We start from the raw sequence: 19,960 nt of genomic DNA on the forward strand, positions 1-19,960 counted from the left end.
GCCCCGGCCGAGCCGGGCGCGAGGCGGCGGGCGGGCGGCGAGCGAGAGGAAGCAACAAAGACAGGCTGCAGCTGGGGCTGGCGAGAGGGGCCGCGGCCGCCCGGCTCCCTGCGCGGACGGAGAGGGCGCCCTGGGAGCGGCGCGGGGCGAGCTGCAGAGGTGAGCGGGGCCCCGAGGGGAGGCGCAGCGCCTCCCGCCGGACTCGGCGAGCACAGACTCCGGCGAGGATGCGCAGCCTGAGCGCCCTTGCGGCCCGGGTCCCGGGCATAAGCGACCCTCGCTGAGCAGAGAACCTCCCAGCCCCGACTTCGGACGGCGCACTCCGGAGTCTGGATAGCTCTCACCGACAGCGTCCCTTCCCACCCGGAGAGAAGCATCGGCTCCCGAGCAGGGCTTCCTCGGGCAGCCTCTGCCACCTCTGCATGGCTGCAACCTGTCGAGTGGAGCGTAGGGGCCGCTGAGACCGGGTGCTCTACGACCCCCTGGCTGATCGGGTGAGTTGCGAGGGGCCGGATTCCGGGCTAGAGCTGGGGCCTCCTCTTGGTATCAGGGCAGCCCGACTAGACCTAAAGGAGACCTATATTGTTGGGGGCGCTGCGCCCCTTGCCTGTCCCTTTCCCTTCCACCCACAACTTGTTTGGACTGGTCAGCTGACTTGAGTGGAGGCTGGGGTCCCCTGGTGTCCCCCGGGACTAAGGTAGTGCAGATGCCAGAGAGGAAAGGTCACTCCACCCATAAAGCTAACAGACAAAGGTAGTGGCTCCAACGTCTGAAAATTCCTGGGGAACTCCCGCGTCTTGGAGGAAATGAGGGGGCACCCAGGTTGGGACAGCATTGAGGGTCTCCACAGCATCGTCTGAGATCTTAAAAGGGAGGATCAGAAGGGAGGTATGAGGTCCTGGCCACGGTGGCTACATAGAAGATTTTGCCCTCTGTGGACGGACAGTAGGGTTCCCACCATTCTGGCAAGTGTTCCAATAAATAACTTGCAGAGAGACCTGGTGTTCAGTGGCCCTGGGAGGAGACGTCACTGCCCAGCCTCTGATGTCACTGGAGTGGTCATGGCAATGAGACTTGCCTTGACCCAAGGCTGGAGGAAGCAGGGCCAGATGCCTCTGGGTAGTGGAGAGGTAAAGGCTGACTCCCCCATCCTAGCAGTCTTTTGACCTAAATCCCCAGCCACCACATGAAGTGGGGGAGGGAGACCGTGCCAGCTGTCCCTGCTGATGCTCCTCCCTCCAAGGACAGGTATTTAGAACTTTGCCCATGTAGACTGGCAGTGCCTGGGGGTTTGGGACTCCCAGATAGAATAACTTCTGCTTTCAAAGAAGATGCTGAAGAGGAGGCCTCCCTGAACCCCACCATATACCTAGCCAGCAGGCTAAAGCTCCCGGGGTCCCTAGAGAGATGCGGGCCCTCAGCCTTCCAACAGGCCACTTCCGCTCAGGAAAATGTGAATGCCTGCTCCCAGCCAGGGACGGTGCAGAGGAGCCGCTGCCTGCCATGCTCCAAGGCCAGGGGATCCCCTGCTGTCCAACCCCAAGGGAAAGGGCTTGGCCCAGCCTGTCCCACGCTCCCTTTGGTGTTTAAGATGATTTTGACAAGCCTAGTGTGATTGATGCTCATTACGTGAACGGAGGGCAAGTCAGTGTTAAGGTCTGAATCTGTCTCGGCCAGGGCCAATGATGAGCAGAGGGCACCCACCCTGTTTTCCCCTCCCCCCCCCCCACTGGCCCTGTAGTTTGCAAAGACCTGGAGAACCCCCAGCCAGCTTCCTGCTGGGGGCTCTGAGATTCTCCCGTGTCCCTTCCCTCCCATGACCCACTGCCAGCGTCGGCTGTGGGCGCAACTGCTGTGACCACATTTCTAGGAAAAGGTTTGAAAACCGTGTCATTGCTTCAGCGGTGTGGGGCGGGGTGAGAGCCCAGAAGGGTATGTGGGGGGCCATTCTTAGAAGCGAGGCCCCTGTCTCTGTGCAGTGAGCATTTCCCCTGCTCTCCTACCAGACTCTCTGGCCAGATTAACAGGTCTAATAAATACTGGCGGAACTGCTTTGGGGGGCTTGGCAGGGAGATGGTATTTCCAGCTGAAATGGTGTTGTTAAACACACAAGCTTCAGAGGACAGAGGAGCAATAGCAGATTGGGGGAGATGTGGGCAGAAGGGCTGTTTGCACTGCCTCTCGACGCTTCCCAGTTTAGAAACAAACTCAGAGTGTGCGCCAGAGATCCACAAACAGGCAGTTGGAGGCCCTCCGTCGAGTATTTACACTTCCTCAGCCAAGGCGGAGGGAAGGGCTGTCAGAATTGGGCAATTCCTTCTGTTCCCTTCCCTTGGCTCCCTGGGCTTGGCAGTCGGTGCCAGACGAGGAACGGGGTGGGGAGTACCGGCTTCTCCGGCGTCTCCCTGTGCACCAGGCATTTTGCTCCAGGATCTCCTTGAAGTGGCTTATGAGCTATGGCCCATTTGATAGATGAGGAAACTAAGGCTCAAATCAAGAAAGGGATGGTCTACAGGTGCTCAGCCAGGTAGCTGCAGAGGTTTGGCCCTGAATTGCCCTGGCTCCAGATCTCCAGGACCTCCCCGCCCTCTTGCATGGGTCCAGGGGAGCTTCCCCTGCTTGCTGGAAAGGGGTCCGTGCAAGAATTAGGAGCTCTTGGTAATGGAGGGAGGCTGGCTCCACCAGGATGCCTTGTCCACACCAAAACCCAGGTTTCAATCCTGGTTCCCCCTAACCTGCAGGCCAGTGTTGGGCAGAATGGCAGCTTATGCCCTGGGCCTTGTAGGTGGCCTGGCTCCCTAACCCCCGGAGCCCTCTCCAGCCCTGGGTGGTGAGGCCACCCTCAGCCATCCCAGGGACCCTGTTGGTGGGTGGAGCCGGTGGGGAGGCAGGGATGCAGACAGCAGGGACACCTAGCACAAGAGTGGGAGGGGCCCCGTGGAGTGGGTGCCATATGAGTCTCCAAAAGGACCCCTAGGGCTGCTCCAGTCAGTGGGAGGGGCTGGGAGCAGCGGAGATGCCTGTGGGCCCTGAGCCTGCTGAGCTCAGTGGGGGACCTGGTGGCCAGGAGGTGTGTCCTGGAGCTCTGGTCACAGGGGAGGTTTAAGCAGGGAAGGCTCCCTCCACAGGGACCGTCATCCTGGACATCCTTTGGGTCAGAAAGGGAGCTCTCCTTGGTCCTCTGGGCAATCTCCTCTCAAGGTTGGCTTCCCATCCCGTCCCCAGTAATCCTTCTCACTTGGCTAATTCCGCATAAGCGCCTCCGGGTTGCTCTGGACCAGGACCTGAACTGGGCCAGGCCCGTTTGCTTACACCCCTTGTAGAGAAACCTGAGGCTCCCTGGTGAGCAGTGGCTCCCAGGAACCGTGCCCTGCACTTGCTGACTGTATGACCTTGGGTGAGTAGCATTGCCTCTGAGTTCGTTTCCTCTTCGGTGAGCAGCAGCTGCTAACAGCACCCACTGCCGAGGGTCATGATGAGGATTCAACTGAGGGCTTAGTACAGGCTGCAGCATGCAGCAAGCGCTCCATAAATGCACAGCCTCATGGCTCCTCTTAGCTTTATCCTCAGAACAGGGCCTTGCATGACTGTCCCAGTGAAAGGTGGTAGGCTTCAGCCCAAGGCAGGCACCTACCTTCCCTTCTGGCCTGCTCTGCACCAGGGCACCTCAAGTCACCCGGGGGGCCCCCACGTGGTGAGCACACGTGGCTCCCATCTGAGTTCTGGCCGGGCTGGGGCCCAGCCGGGGCCTCCCCAGGCTCCCCCGCCTCCCTTCGCTCCCAGCCAGGAGGCGAGCTAGCAGCTCATATTCATGAACCGTAATTCAATCAGGCGGCGACTCCTCTGGGCCCGGGCGGGGGTGAGAACGAGGAGGCGCGCACAAAAGGGCCGCTTTATTACCTCCCGCGGGCCCGGGAATTGCGGCTCTCCCCCGGCAGCGGCCGGAGCCGCCTTTATTGTGTTAACCCATTTGCGTGTCAAGAGCTATTGTGCGCTTTCCCCGCCTGTGCGGGCGCCGGGGAGGAGGGCTGCGCGGCTCTGCCGGCCGGTCACCTCCGCGGGCGCCGCCCGCCGCCCTGATTGGTTGCTAAGTGATTTGCATCCAAGGTAATCACTTTTATCTCAGAAGGATGTCGACTATAATTATAAGCTACTGACATCTTTTGAAATCTGCCTAATGACTATTTTAGTCTGCCCGGGCTGGGGGTGGGGAGGCGGGTTCCAAGGGGGAGGGGGATGCTGAGAAGGGGGGGGGATGGATTCCTTTCACCTGGACCATTGGTTCCCCAGTTGCCAGAGACATCTGAGGGCCTCGAACAAAAGGCCAGGAGGCTGAAGGGGAGCTGGCATTCCTGTGGGCGGAGTTAGTGCCATTTTAGAGATGGGGAAGTGGAGGCCTTGGGACGGAGTCACCTTCCAAGAAGACACAGCCCTGACCCATAAGTACCTATCTCGTGGGCTGCTCTCTTAGTTGGGGAGCAGACGGGAATAATGTGATGGTGCCTGGGTAGAGGGCAGTGGTCGGGTACCTTCCAGGGTGTTGGTATCCCCGTTTTCCTAGGGAGGAAATGGGCACAGGGTAGGCATGTCACTGCCCAAGGTCACACAGCCAGCAGAATGAGGTCAGGTAGAAGGGGTGGCATGGGCAGCTCCCTGGCCTCTCTCCTGCTTCCTGTTGTCCAGCCCGGCCACGGTACCCAGGTGCTGGCCATGGTCAGGTGGCAAAGCTCTGAGGGCCCGCAGCCAGCTGGGACCCTGGGCAGAACTGGTGTGGGGCTGGGAGGAGGGGAGACTGGCCGTCGAGGGCTCCTCACTGAGGGGCTGGTACTCTGGGTTCTGAGGACTGAGTGGATTTGCCCCTATGGGATGGATGAGGAAAGGCAGGGGAGCTTATCAAAGGGCAGAGGTCAAAAGGGTGATGAGCCAGGAGGAACTGGGGGTCTTGAGTGCCAAGCTCAGGAGCCGATGGGGTCCAGAGGAGGAGGAGGAGGACACCTCTCAGAGGCCAGGCAGATAAGGTGTGCTGGGAAAAGGGCTGCCCTATGCCTGGGTGCTGGGTGCTGTAGAGTCAGCAGGGGGCTTGGAACGCTCTCAGACTTGGGCTCCCACGCTGTTGCTGCCTGTGTGTCCTCAGACAAGTTACCTCACCTCTCTGGTCCCTGGTTTCCTCACTTGTTGAAGAGGGTGATTGCAGTTGCCTTATGGGTTTCTAGATAGGAAGACCTTGTGTGTCTAGTTCCTTTGAGCTCTGGGGACAGAGGGACAGAGAGGAGGGAGGGGCTCAGCAAGCTGGGTGACATGGGCTCAGACAGAGGCCCTGGCCATCCCCCTGGCCCCACAGCAAGTCACTGTTCCAGCTGCAGCAGCTGTTTGGGGCCCTGGGAGCCCCTGCTATTGTGCAGAGAGCACAGGGGACAAAGGCCTGGGAGGTCAGGGGGCCAGGCCATAGCTGGCTGTGAACAGGCTCCCCTGGACAGGGACTTAATGACACAGAACTTAATGACCCAGAATGCATGGGGAGAGGGCCTCCCTTGGAGGAAGAGAGGCGGGGGAGGTCAGCCACCAGCTGTCTGCCCCGGGATTCACTGCCAGGGCAGGGACACCTGCCTCCAAAGTCCAGGCTGGGCTCTGGAGGAGGCTGAGATGGTGGTCCTCCCCAGGCCTGAATTTGGGGCCCCACCTCTGTGTGACCTCAGTCTCCCAGTTTGTCAGATGGGCCCAGGGTCCACCTGGGAGGGTGGCTGTGAGGCGTGGCAGTGCAGAGAGGAAGTGGGCAGGAGCCAGGAACGGCTATTTCTGCTTTTTATTCGTGCATTCATTCAGAGGTTTGCTGCTCCATGCCAGGCTCCCTGCCAGGTGCTGGGGACACAGAGATGAACAAGACCCCCAGTTACTTTGAAAGGTGGCATGCACCGAGGGAGAGGCTACAGACAGAGTGGAGGGGGCGGATCCACCACAGAGGAGTCCACAGTGTGCGGCCAGGAGCAGGGACACAGCAGGGATGTGGTCCCTGCCCTTGGGGACCCCGGACTCTCAAAGTAGGCTAGAAATTGGGAGGTGGAAGCTTACTACTACCTGGGGTGACCATGCAGGCTCCCCGATGGGGGAGGCACTTGGAATGGCTGGCTTTGGGGCTCCCTTTAAACACTTGCCTATTAGGAGAATCATGGGACACTATTGACATGTACTGTGGGCCACCGAGCTCCCTGCCCTGGCGTTTTGTTCTCATTTAATCCTCTAGCACTCTGCGATGGGTGTGTTTATTCCTATTGTGTAAAGGAAGAAACGGAGGCTCAGCAAGATGAAGTTACCACCCAGGTCCTGGGCCACATGACAAGGTCAACACACTCCCCTTCATTGACCACAGGACTTTGGCCTCTCTTCCTCCTCTGAGGGCACTGAACATTTTTTTAGGGGGGAGGCAGGTAACCCGGGATTGAATCAGGGACACTCGGCCACTGAGCCCCTCCCCAGCCCTATTTTGTATTTTATTTAGAGTCAGGGCCTCACTGAGTTGCTTAGCTCCTCATTTTGGCTGAGGCTGGCTTTGAACTCGCCATCCTCCTGCCTCAGCCTCCCGAGCTGCTGGAATGACAGGTGTGTGCCACTGCACCCAGTTTAAGGCATTGAACTTGAGAGGTACTATTCTGGGAGGGTCCTTGAGCAGGCACTGAGGGAGACTTGTTTTGGGCCAGCTGTCTCCTTTGTGAGCTGCACGCCTTTGAATAAGTCACCCCCACCTGACCCCAGCCTCAGCCATGCCCTTCCGGAGACGTCAGCTGATGGCAAGTCCAGGCAGGCGTGACCTCCCTTATACTGCTGTGCCCTTGACAGACATTGCCAATCAATTGCTGCCCTCTTCCCTCGCTGAGTTCCTCCCCTGACCTTGGGTTCTCTCCAGGGCTCTGGGCAGGCAGCACCAATCAATCAGCAGGGCCTGTGAGCTGAAACTGGTCGCCTGCCTGGCCTTGTTGAGCTCCCGGGTCCCTCTGCCACCTTCATGTGGTTTGGAGGACCAGAGTAATCATAGCAAGAGAATCTGGGGGAGCTTCTCTAAGGATATGAGAGGTTCTTCAGCCACGAAAACCATTGAAGTATGAGAGTCAATTACCATTTTCCAGTTCTGACTCAGGTCTGTCCACGTGCAGATTTCAAACATCTGTAGTCTGGAATTTATTTGCAGTTAGCATTCATTGAGCTGCTCCTGAGAGAGAGGTCCTTGATGGGCGCCCTCTGACTCCCCAGTCTACAGAGCCTGTCGGCACCTCTAGCCCATGGAGAGATGAGGAAACCGAGGCTCGGCACGGTTAAGCAGAGTAGGTTTGTGAACCCGCGGAGCGGCTTAACTGGCCTTCAAACTTGTCTCAAGGTCCCCAGACTAGGGGTGGCAGGCGGACAGGGCAAGCCTGGACAAGGTGTTGGTCCTTGTGACGCCCTGAGGGCTGGTGGGCTTCTAGCAGACAGAGCTGGGCAGGGTGGCCTGGGTGGAGGGAAGAGCCCAAGAGGCAGAGCAGCAAGTGTTTCTGTGGAGGGACCAGCGTGTGGCCTGACGTGGCCAGGATGTGGCGAGAGGGGACTTTGGAAAGATCCACAGCTGTCCTTGGCATTTGGACTTTGCGCACTCACCATAAGGTGCCACAGCTGCTCTTTGAACAGAGGAGCGATGTGGTCCCATCTGTGAGAATCTCTGAACCCAGGGTGGGGTGCGTGGGGCTACCTGCCTCTGACCTACTGGGAGCGTTAACCTGGAACGCAGTAGGTAGGCACCCCAAAAGTGTCTGTTCAAAAAGAGTGAATGCTCCCCTGACTAAGATGCTCCTGACCTGCCTCCCCAGGGGCTCAGCTGCCAGGAGGGAGAGACACCAGAGTTCCTTTCTCCAGGGACAGTGGAGCAGCAGGCCTGGTGGTGAGGGACACGCAGGTACCCTGGCAGGAGCTCCCCTCTCAGCACTCTGCTGCTCCCCGAGACCCTTCCAGACCTTCCTGTGGGCTGTCCACGCCTCACTAGCCACGCCTGGCGGGCAGCGTGGGCCCAGCGCTTGGGGGGATGAAAGATGAAGGTTCGTGACCATTTTTTAACTCAATAAAGGGAGAGACAAGCGGCAGGCTGCAGGCTGGAGATATAATTAGTTCGCAGCAGTGGCGCTTTCTTGATTTAGCTTCTGCGAGAACAAGACAAGGATGTTATACCCAATTAGCAGTAACATCCAGTCGGAGCCTCAATAGGTGAGATAACAAGCTATTTTTATGACTTTTCTTTCCCAGCTTGGAGGGGGCGGGGGAAGGGGGCATGAGGGCCTTATTTCTTTTCATCGGGGAACAATTATGAGCGATCTCAGGATTTCCCAAATCCAAATGATGCATTTGTTAACCCAAACAAGCAAGCCTCCCAGGGCAGCAGCGGCTGGGGTGGCCAGCGGGCATTTTGAGCCCAGGGGGTGTGGCCCCTCGTCCACTTTCTGGGAACCCTGGGAGAAGGCTGCCCGTGCGGAGGCCATCAGTTTGGCTGGGGAGATTCAGCTACTCAGAGATTCTTAGTGCCTGCCTTGATGGCCCTACCTGCCTTCAAAGGGACGCAGGAGGCCGGGTGGACTTTTCTAAGGGTGAGGGAGGAGCCACTTCTGGCCCTTGGCGCCCTTCCTGGTACTGCCCTCAATCGCTTCTGCCAACTGGGCCAGAGGTTCTGGCTCTTCCACCCGGACCCTGCCAGGGCACTCTGCCTGGTGGGCCCCTTTCATGGCGCACGCTGCCTACCCACCCTCCTGCCTGTCCTGGGTCCCAGATCTGTTCCCTGGCAGGTCCCGAGTGTGATTAGCTGCACTCTCTCCACGCTCATTACCCCACAGCCAGGCACCCCGCGCCGGCCAAGTCCCCGCTGGGCAGGGAAGCCCTGCCAAGCCCCACCTCACTGCCTGGCTGTACCCGACTTGGGGCGAAGGCCAAGGGATGCCCAGAGAGGGAGCTGGCCCAGCTGCTGCCACACCCCACCATGCCAGGACCCCAGCCCCGCCCCCCCAGCAGGTTGGTCCTGAGGAATCTTGCGCTGCCTTGTCCCGTGCCGCCTCTGTCACTGCGGAGCTCATGGTTCAGATAACTGACAAATCCAGCCATGCAAAGTGGGAGTTTAATTGCAAACAGTTTTTATGGATCATGGGCCCATCTGTGCCACCATATGCAAGAGGGAAAAGTGCCCCCCTCTTTTTTCCCCCCCTCCCCATCTCACTCTCAGACTAACTCCAAAAAAATATGGCAGCCTTTTCTGAGGGCTTCCAGAAGGCAGGATATTTTTTTCTGGCTGGAGCCAAGCACAGAGCAAGTGCCTTCCCAGAAGTGAGACCTTCTCTGGGCCTGGGCATGGGCCGGGCTCAGCCTTTCCCAGCCACCTGGCTGGTGCTCTTCCCGTGGCCTCTGGTGGCCTCAGCCTGGGGAGCACACTGGGTGGAAATGTATGAATGACCGGGGTTGGGGGGGCACTTCCCCTCCCATTTCTAGCACAGGAAATGGAACCCCAGGAGGATGGGGCTCCCCAAGCCTCCGACTCCCTCCTTCTCAGTGGTACCTCTTACCCTGGTGCCCAGCCTGACTATGCAGATGAGCCCCACCCAGGATGGAAAGGCCATCCGTGGGGGGCCCTCGGACAGCACTTCCCTCAGGGCCTGAGGGCTGGTCTTGGCAGACCTCCCCCTGAGGCTATGGCCTGGGTTTAACCCCCCCCTGCAGTGCCACATGCCAGCCGGGTGACTTCAGACTATTTCTCTCTCTCTCTGCCTCAGTTTCTCTCTCCGTCAATCAGGGGTGAGAGTTGATGGATTGCTGCCCTTGGGGTGCGTTTGTATCTATCCTCTTCCCCCCTGCCATGAGGCTGGGGGCCTTGTGAGTGAGGGTCCTTGCTATGTTCCCTGGGACACCCCAGGCCCCTGATGAGGACGCTTGATGGCTGTGGGAACACTTGAGGGAGTGAATGAGCGAGGGAGGGGACACGGGCCCTTGGCTGGCCAGCGATTCAGGGATTCTACTTTCTCTCTGGAGTCTGCGGGGTCATGAACTCCATTCTACCCGCGAGGAAAACCAAAGCTCGGGGACAGTAAGGGACTCTCTCAAGGTCATGTAGCTGAGGAGAAGCCAGAGCTGGGACCGGAAGCCTGGTCTAAGTGACTTCCAGCTGACCAGGTCCTGCCCTGCACATTACAGGTGAGGAGGGTCAGGCTCAAAGTTGGGGAGGGACTCGGCCGAGGTCACACAATAAGAAAACAGCAGCCAGGGTTCGTGGGGGTCCTTCCTGTCCCTGTTGTACAGATGAGGAAACGAAGACCCTGTCACCACAGAGCCAGGCCAGACTTGCTCCGCCTCTCTCCTTTCCCTGCCCCCTCCCCTGGGCCTGGGCCTGGGGGCTTCACCATGAGCTTTATAAACTGGCAGCTTGGGAGTGCGGCAGCCAGGCCCTGGGCGGGAGTCCCTGTTCCCCACTTGGGCACTTGGTACAGCCCACCCACAGCAGGTGGCAGGCAAAGTGGGGCAGGGGCTCCGTCCCTGGCCCCGGAGGAGCACAGGCCCGTTCCCCGCCCGGTGGTGATCACCAGCTCCTGTTGTAATCATTAAAACTATTAGAAGGAAACGTTAGCTTGAAGCAAGTGTCAGGCTCCGAGTTGTGCTTTGTAAACGCTCACAATTAATGCCAATCAGGCCCGGAAAAAAGCCGGCCCGGAACCCTGTCTGTTTCGTCTCATTTGTCAGCTGGTGCGCGCCATGTTGCACATTTTCATACAATTGCTATAAACATAAAAGGGAAACTCCACAGTGTTCCCGGGCGCCCGGATGGTGCGCGCAAGCTTAATGACTTGGTGTTCCGCTGTGCACTTGGCGGCCCAGAGCAGGTGGGAGGGAGGGAGGGGGACTTTGTGTGGCAGGACGGGGACTTCTGGGGTCAGCCAGGGAGGTGAGTTGGGGGGGGGGGGGGGGGGGAACTGGGCCTCTTACCACACGCTCTGCAGGCTGCGTGGCCCCCAGAGCCTAGGACATCTGGAAATTAAAACACCTGCTGGAAAGAGTCGGTAAGCTCTTCACATAGAATAGCGGGTCCACCAGGCCTGGCTTCGAGTCCCCTAGAATGTCCCCTAGGATGATCGCTCCGGGTTTGTTGCTGCCCCGTCACATCAAGCACCTACCAACAGGGCTTTGGTTTTCCCCTGTGCACTGGGGGGACAGCCCGGGGGTCAGGATTTCAAGCCAGCGGGGGCCTGGGAGCATCACCAAGTTGTCTTACATGGTTGCTGCCTAAACTCTTTGAGGGCGAACCGTCCCTCTGAGCTACAGGGAGCGTGAGTCCGTAACCATTGTACCACCCTGCCTCATCCTCCCAGGGTAGCCGTGGGTTTAGGAGGAGATGATAGAGCTACAAGTCCCAGCACACAGTAGGTGTTTAATAAACAGTAGCCCCTGTCGTCCCACTGCCTGGAGATGGCCTGGGGCAGAAGAGACCTCACAACCTCAAGGTCAGCACCAACAGACGTGGACCTTGCCGGGATGGAGGGTGGAGATAGAGGGATCTAGAAAGGGGTACTGTCTCCCTTCCTAGGAGGCTGGGCCCACAGCCTTCTGGGGTGGGACTGAGGAAGGAGATGCTGAGGACATGGCTGGTCAGTCCCCAGGGCTTCCTGCCCACCATCCCTTTCCAAATTTCACACCAAGCCCCTCATCACCTCTCTGAACCCCCTGACAGTCCAGAAGGTTGGCCACGTTGCTGTCACAGTCCCCATTGTACAGATGAGGAAACCGAGGTCCAAACCAAGCCACGGGTACACAGCTACCAGGTGGAGCTGGGGGCAGAGCCGCACCTTGGCTTGGCACCCCGGAGTCTTCCCTGCCTCGCTAACCTGGGCGTGAGGCCTCGCCACACATCTGTGCTCTCCCTTCTGAGCTTTTGGCTCTCTGTGGGCAGGGTCCTCTGAGGCCAGCCTGGCCCGGCAAGGACACACTGGCCTTTGTGTAGGCTCCGGCCAGGCTGGGCAGCCAGCAGAGGAGGAGAGGGTGGTGTGGCCCGCTGGCTGGAACAAATGCACACAGCAGGAATAGAGGCCCCTTTGTGTGCCTCTTCGTGGGGGAGGGGTTGCTGCCAGCTGCCACCCCGTGTGACCGGGGAAGCCCGAGCCCTCTGTAAGGTGGCCCCCCAACCCTGGGGGACCATCCAGGAAGCCTGTCCTCTCTCTCTGCCACTTCCTGCTCTTGTGTGTGGTCCTCTTGTTTGGAGGACTGGCTCTGAGAGGAGCTTCAGGCAGCCACTCACCTGCTCTGCTGTGGGCCCACTGTGTGCCAGCACGGGGCCCACTGTGTGCCGGCAGGGGCCAGGCACTCCACAGGCCCTGAGGGTGAGGTGCAGTAGTCGCTCCTACAGACTAAGACACCAAGGTCTTTGTGCAGAGCGTGGCTCACAGTAGGCCTTCAACAAAGTCCCAGCAAAGATGTGGGCAGCCCCGGCCCCTACCTAGGGGGAGAAACAGGTCAGTGACCAGGCCGCGTGTCCAGAGGGGGTCTGACACTTTCACAGTCTCTCGGGGCTCCTGAGGCCCGGTTGCAGATGAGGAGGGACCCTCAGAGAGCCAGGGACCCGCTGGGCTTCCACAGCTCCTGAGCCCGAGAGCCCAAGGCCAAGGCAGGTACACCTATCCCTGGGAATCACGGCCTCGGTGCTTTCAAAGCTGACAATTTTCTTCCCCAAGAGACCTCGCAATGAGAATTTGAGGTAGGATTTTAGTTTTGTTGGTTTTTTTCTTTTTAATGTTGGCAACCACTTTTCTTTTCTTTCTTTTTTTTTTTTTTAATGCAGCAACAGGGGAAAGAAAGACGTGTGTGGGCAGGGCTTCCCGTGGTGCTTGGGTGAGGGGCACGTCTGGGGTCCCCGATGGCTCGTCTTCCCCATCCCCGGCCAGAAAGAGCCCTCAGAAGCCACTTGCACCCCCGGAGCCCCTCCTCACACCCCCAGCCGCGCCTTCCCCGCCTGAGGCAGGAGGCAGGGCCCGCGCCCGCGAGGGCACCACCCAAATAGCTATAATCAGCAGCCTCGCCAAGACTTCAAACTCACCCAATTATCCTGCGAGGGAAAAAAAACACAAAATGAAAACAAATTAACATGTTTGCATAGAAGCCGCCGCAGCAACACACACAGACGCGCACGCACGCTGGTGCTGGCGCGCGCCCCAGCCAGGCTGGGAGGCACCGCCGCCATCCTGTCCCCAAGCCTGGCACCCACCTGGACCACGCCAGCCCAGTGACCAGATAGGCCCTGAACCTGGGGCCACCGGTTTCCTGATTCTTTTCCTGCAGCTTTGGGGACGGAGCCAAGGCCCGTGCACGGGAGGCGAGTGGCCCTGCGCGGAGCCCGTGCCCTGCCCTTCAATGGCTGCCTTTTTTCTACTTGACAAACTTGGGTGAAGGCTGGAGTCCCTCCGCGCTGAGCTGGAGCTAGGTGTACCGTGAGCCCCGCTATGCAGATGGAGACGCTGAAGCCCAGAGAGGCTAGTGGGCCCACCCTGTGCTGCACAGCCCGCAAAGAGAAGAGCTGGCTGGGGCGCAGCCTAGACGGTCCAGCGCCCGAGTCTGTACTGTGACAACTGTGCCTTCTGGGTGGCTCCTTGTCCGTGGGTGATGTGCCAAAGCTACAGCCTGGCCTTGGAGGCCCCTCCGTCCTGTGGCCCTCTCTCAATCACCCGGGAGCCCACTTCTGCCCTGCAGGTGGCCCTCCTATGGTCATGGTCCTCATGTGGGGTCAACTCCTCGATCCAGCCCACCCTTACCAGGTGGCTTTGGGCTCTGGCTTCCCCTCTGTGCCCTGCTGGGTGCCCTTCAGCTCTGTATCAGGCACTGGAATACTCTTCAGAGGGGCTCAGGTGACCCTTTCCTGGCCTGGAGACAGCCCCTCTCCTCAGGGCTCCGTGAAGCTCCGTCTGGCCTAGGGTTGGGGATGCTGGGCTCCTGCCTGTGCATCCCTACGTGTCTGACTCTTCTGTCCCCAACCCGGCATGCTCAGGGACTCGGTGGGGTTTGGCGAACGTGCCCCTCGGAGCCATCTCCCTGCTCTCGCCTAAGCGTACCTGGGGCCTTGTCCCTGGGGGTTGGAGAATAACTGCAGCGATGGGGAGAGGTTTAGGTCCTGGGGCTCAGAGGTCCACAGCAGCCCTGCCCCGTGCTCTGGGTGACTCTGGGAAAACACCTTCAGCTTTCTCAGCCCTGTGCTGTCACCTGTTACCCAGACCAGTGACAAGCAGGTACCATGCCCTGCACAATCCATTCTGGCCTAGTCCCCACCCTGGCCACTGAGGGAGGCGTGGCTGGAAGGACCACGGGGGACAGTCCCTCGTGGGGCTAGAGTAAAGCCAGCAGGATGCTATTATGGTGGTGGCCTCTGGGTGGCCCCTTTGACATCAGCCTTGATTTGGCCTAGAGTCATGCCAGCAGCCACTCAGGGCAGGGCAGTGGTCAGAGGTGACCCAATGCCCACCCCAGGAGGGGCCACCCCTGTCCTGTGGGTTGAGTGCCCAGTTGGAACCCAGCCCACCCTCAGCATGGCCATGTCCTGGCTCTAGAGTTCCAAAGACCCAGGTTCCCATCCAGACCCCAGGAGATAGCCAGGGACAAATCCCTTTTCTCTCCTCCCTGAGCCCCTGCTCCCCCCTAGAGGACAGGAGCCTTGGATAGACTGTGTCCCAAATAATGGGCTTAGTGCCTGGTGTGCTGAGGCACGGCACCCAGCAGCCCTGCCCAGGCCTCGTGAAGTGGAGGCCCTTTCCCTCTTCCAGAAGTTTCTGGACCCTGAGCCTCCGAGACACAGCCAGGGGCTGGGATATGCACCATCTCCTGCCCCCTGCCCCTTGCCCCACTGGCAGGTAACCAGAGGGCTGAGAGGAGGCTCTTGCCCACCATCGACAGCCCGGCCCCCCGCCCGCCTTGATGAGTGCTCTCAGGTCTGCAGGGCCTGGGGTTCCCAGGGGGTGTGTGTAGGTGGTGGTGGCGGGGTGTCAGGTCAAGCTGGAGAGAGGCCAAGGGCCAGACCAGGTGACTAGGGAGAACTGTGAGCCCTGGGCCACACAAGGGACCAGGGGAACAAAGGTCCCAACCCTTCCCTCTGTTGTCCCCCTGGGATTTATCGAGCATCCGCTGGGTGAGCCGCGTGGCCTGGCTTCCTCGATGCCAGTCCCCTGGGTGAGCCGTGAAGCCTCCCTGGAGTCAATGTGCTCAAACAGGGCTTCGGTGGCAGTCACAGCAAGGTAAGGTTCAGTGCCAGGTGCCTGAGAGCCCGGGAAGGGGAGTTGCCCCCCATCCTGAGAGTAGGACAGGGGCTGCTTCCAAAAGTGACTGTGGAGCTGGGCACCGCGGGTGGCCCTCTCCGATCCACCCTTGTGAGGTTGTGGAAAAGAGGATTCTTCTTCCTTCCATTACGAAAGTAGTATTCAGAAATGACAAGCTTTGCTTCATGTTGGGGACATTCTGCCAGGTGCTGGGCATTTGGGCAGTGTCTGGTCTCACCTTGGGTAAGTGACCAGCCTGGACAGGCGGGCTCCCATGTCTTTCCTGGGCTCAGGCACATTCTGAAGTGGACTCGGAGCCACCTGCCCAGCAGCCCGGCCTTGGGTGCGGAGCAGCCGTTGTGTGCACACATCTGAGCCTGTCTCTTCCACATCAGGTCGTTTGTAACCGTCACCAGGCCGTCGGGCCGTCGCTGATCCAATCTTGGCTTTGTGCTGTCACAGCCGTTTTTCTGCGCCGGGCTGATTTTCAAAGGAGGCCCATCTTCTGGCCCACTTTTCAGAAGCGGGGGGTGGACCCGGGAGCTGTGTGTGCGTGTGAGTATGTGTGAGTACGTGTGAGTACGTGCACACGCTCTCCTCCTCCTCTGAATGCCCAGAGTGGGATTTGGGGTGAGGTAGGCAGACAGGGTCCCCCCAGGCCTGCTGCCTCCACTGTCACCCCAGCCCCTACCACCTGCCCACTTGAGCACCTACTGTGTGCCCCGCTTGCAGATACAGCACAGTCTGTGCTCTGGTGGAGGAGAGATACTCAGCCATTCATCAATAAATAATCAAGGTAACGACAGTGAATGAGCCACAATGGTGACGGAGTAATGGCTGGGCAGAGGCTGCCAGTCCACAGGGTGGTCAAGGAGGGCCTCTTGGAGGAGGTGATGTTTGAGATGAGGCGTGAATGAGGAGATGGGGCTGGCACAGAGGGTGGTGGGCAGTGGGCAGTGTTGGGGACAGCACAGCTGTGCACTGGCCACAGGTGGTTACTGAGCATGTGCAGGGAGGCCAGGCTGAACTGGGGTGCCCTGTGGGTATACAGTGCACCCTGGATTCCAGAGATTTAGTATGAAAAGAAGAACACAGAATGTCTCACTGATAACTGGGAATATCGATGACATCTTGAGGGGGTACTAATTTGGATCTATTGAGTTAAATAAGATACATTATTAGATTTAACTTTCTGCTAGAAAATTTCTGTGTGGGGTTCCTTCTACTGTGTATTTTCATTGGCCAGCACTGGCATCAAGACAGAAACGTAAGTGCAAAGGCCCTGGGGTGGGACTGAGGTTGTCCTATTAGAGAATCAGAAGACCCAGTGTGGCTGAGCAGAACTAGGAAGGAGACAGGGACAGGGTTCCCATGGGGCCTCCGAGGATATTGTTACAAATGCCAGGAAGGGAGTTTTGAGTGGAGAGGAATGTGAGACACATATGACCCTCTAGGGTGGGGAAGGGCGTGGAGGCCAGGAGGCCCCCAGGTCTTGTGGACAGCAGGTTCCATTGCAGAAAGCATTGCTTCCTGGAAAGATCTCCGCTTCCTGGTGGTCCTGGGTTTCCTGGACTTACGTCCCCTCTCCTCCCACCTGTCCCCTCCCCCTCCCCCGAAGCTGTTCCCTGTCACAACAGGGAATTTACCATGAGCACCAGCCTCCTGTCAGGTGGTCAGAGGTTGAAACATTCCTGAAGATAACCAGAACGCAAGTGTGCGTGTGTGCTGTAGAGAAACAACAAACACAGGCAGGCACGGCGAAGAAAAATGGGACTCCGGAGATGAATGGTCCCACGGTGGGCAGCGGCAGACAGTCGGCCCTGCACCCCAGCACTTTGTAAACCGCATGCTCTGTGGCTGGGTGACACATGAAGGGGTCAGAGACACTCCCGCCAGCTCACAGCCAGGGCGAGGGCTGGAGACTGGCCCGTATTCAAGGGATGAGTGTTTGGCCCTCAGAGGTTTAGACAAAATTGGAGGAGACCACTCCAGGGCGTGGCCCTGACCTTGAGCCTCTGTCCAAAGCCTGCATCTGTCTTTCTCCCAGCCCCAGAAGCGTCTGTTGGCCTTGGCTTTGGGCTACAAGTCAGAGCTAGCCCTTCCCAGCCTCCGTCCACTGTCAGCTGTCTGTCCTCTGGACACTGCTGGACCTTTCCTCCCCGGGGCCCGGTCTCCCCTCCCCTGGGTGTCTGAACCCTAACCTTCCTGCCTTCATCAGCCCCCTGCCGTGGCCCTGGAGGCCGCTCCCGCCCTGCGTCTCCTCCCAGGTACCGCACAGCTGTCATTCTCCAGGTGGAGTGTGGGTTAAGTTAGGTGGCGTCTGTAGAGTGCGGAGCCCGTGGGGAACACTAAAAATAAAGATCAGTGCTCACTATCGCTCTTACTACTGGCCTGCCTCCTTCCCCGCTGCCTGGTTTAACCCTGAACTTTGGGTGCAGGGCCGGGGGTATGTAGGGGGGGGGGTGGCTGGGACACTGAGCCCCTCCTTCTCTGTCTCACCTTTGCCCTCTGCACAAGGTGCTCCGTCTTTGGGGACCCCTTACATCTGGTCTCACCTGATTACACCTTTATTTTGGTCTCTGTTGACATGTTGCTCCCCCAGAAAGGTCCATGCCCTCCCAGAAATCTGGATGGGGGGCCCTTTCCTGCCAAGCCCCCCCGCCCAGACCCCATTGTGGCCTCACAGCACGGTATTTGGTTTTGATTCCCAGTGTCCTCCACCTTTTTGGGAAGGTGACGATGGAGACTTGGCTGCCACTTTTAATTCAAGGGCTGAGACCAGGACTAGGAGAGGGGCGGCCTCTTCAAACTTCTCACTTTGGGGTCTGGCTCCCGGAAAAGGGGTGTCTTAGGAGATGACAGCTGGGTAGGAGGCTGAGATTTGGGTCCCCTCCCCTGCCACCTAGAACCTGCAAGCAGAGGCTCCTTACATGAGAATGAGGAGTCCCCGCATCCACTCCAGTGGCCAGTAGCCAGTGGCCATGACTGCCCCCCAGCCCCGGAGGGGCTATCGAGCATTCCTATGAGACCCTGATTCCTATTCTGCGTCTCTCCCTGCCCTAAGCCAGCACTGAGGGCTGGGGGGGGGCGGTCTCTGGAGTTGGGGGGCTCCACCTGGATGAGGTGCTTTCAGCCCCTCACCTGGAGGGCGGGTCCTGCTGTAGCCCGAGCTGTCTCAGGCCTCCCCACTCCTTTCCGTCCGTCCTCCATGTGCTCCCCATGGGGTGCTCCTGTCATCTTTGCTCTTCCCCCTGCCTCGCTTCCTCCTCCTCCCTCCTTCCTGCTCGCCAGCTGAGAATGATCCCACGTGATGCTAGAAATGGCTACCCTTTGCCACGAGGACCTGGCCCTGTGTGTGTACAAGTTCCTGGTCAGAAATTAGCCTCCTTTTCAGATAAAGAAACTGAGGCTCAGAGATGACGGAGGGATGTGCCCCAAACCAGAGTTCAGGGATAAAGGTGGGGTTTAGTCAGAGGAGAAGGCTCAGGGATCTGGCTCCAAAGCCCGGGACTGGATGCTGTCACTCTCCTCGTGAGGCAGCTGGGGTGTCCCCCCCTTGACACCCCTGGGCCCGGCCGATGGTCCCATCATGGCCCCTGTCTCCTTCCCGCCTTCCGACGGCTCTTACCCCATCAGGATCTGTGACTGCCCAGCGTGTGCACAGGACCTGGCACACAGTAGGGGCTTGTCAGGCCACCATCACATCCCAGGCTAGTTCCCATGGTGAGCGAGGTCCCTGTGCTTGAGACCCACCCCTTCTTGGCACGGTGGCTGGGAGCTGGCCGTGGTGCTGAAGGGCTGTGGGACAGCCACCCACCCCCCAGAGCCTGCCCTGTGTCCCATCCTTCCTGAGCCCACCTATCCGTCAGGAGCTGTGTTTCTGGAACCTACAAAGCACAGGCACTGGGTCAGCCTTGGGAGCTGGTGGAGGAAGGGTCAGGAGGCCACATGAGGAGGAATCCCCCCCCCCCCCCGGCACCATCCTAACACACTCACATGCACATGGGTCTTAGGAGCCCTGAGGACCCTGGGCTTCCGTGGAAGCCCAGGTGGATTCTTAAGGGGGAGGTATTTCACAAGCCATGGTCAGTAAGCGAGCCTCGCCCCTGGGGATGCCCCACTGAGGACCCTGGCTGCGGCCAGAATTCAGGATTGTCACCATAGTGTTTGCTCATCTCTCTGGCCCAGAGCTGCCAGCACCTCTAGCTCTAGTGCCCAGCCCAGACCTAGGCCTCGGTGAGGCTGTGAGAGCTAGGTCCAAGATGATGTCTCTGTCCTGGAGCAGATTTGCATCTTAGAGCCCTGGCTTGGGGGCTTGGATGCAGCAGTAACTTGTGGGGAGATGAGGCTTCGGGTTGAAGGGCGCAGTGCTCCCCCACACCAACCTTAAAAGAGAGTAAAAATCCCCTTCTGGTGCTGCGGCCCAAATAGTGGTGGGAAATAATCACTTTTCACAGGCCCCTTATCCACGGCCAAGCCCTGCGCGGTTTAATCAGCAGTGCCCGTGTGACTTGAAGATTCCCGGGCTGGAGAGATCAGGAGAGGGGTTAAAGAAAATTACCCTGGCCTCCTCCATGCTAATGTAATCTCTAACCAGATCTGCCTAGCCGCAGCTCAAATTGCTTTTTAGATTAACATTTAATTATTAACAGGGTCCCCTGGCAGGCCTGGGGCTCTCA

General features: G+C 59.0%; 1 protein-coding gene across 1 annotated transcript in view; it reads left to right on the forward strand.

The window, feature by feature from the left end:
• The first annotated feature begins 7 nt into the window (after window positions 1–7).
• Window positions 8–19,960, forward strand: part of Fam222a (family with sequence similarity 222 member A) — a 49,531-nt gene continuing 29,578 nt past the window's right edge. Inside the window, exon 1 of the mRNA XM_015500156.2 lies at window positions 8–494. The gene's annotated coding sequence lies outside the window, so the exon portion shown is untranslated. The remainder of the gene's footprint in view (window positions 495–19,960) is intronic.

The sequence above is a fragment of the Marmota marmota genome, unplaced genomic scaffold (genome assembly GCF_001458135.2).
Source record: "Marmota marmota marmota unplaced genomic scaffold, marMar, whole genome shotgun sequence".
NCBI classification, from domain to species: Eukaryota; Metazoa; Chordata; class Mammalia; order Rodentia; family Sciuridae; genus Marmota; species Marmota marmota.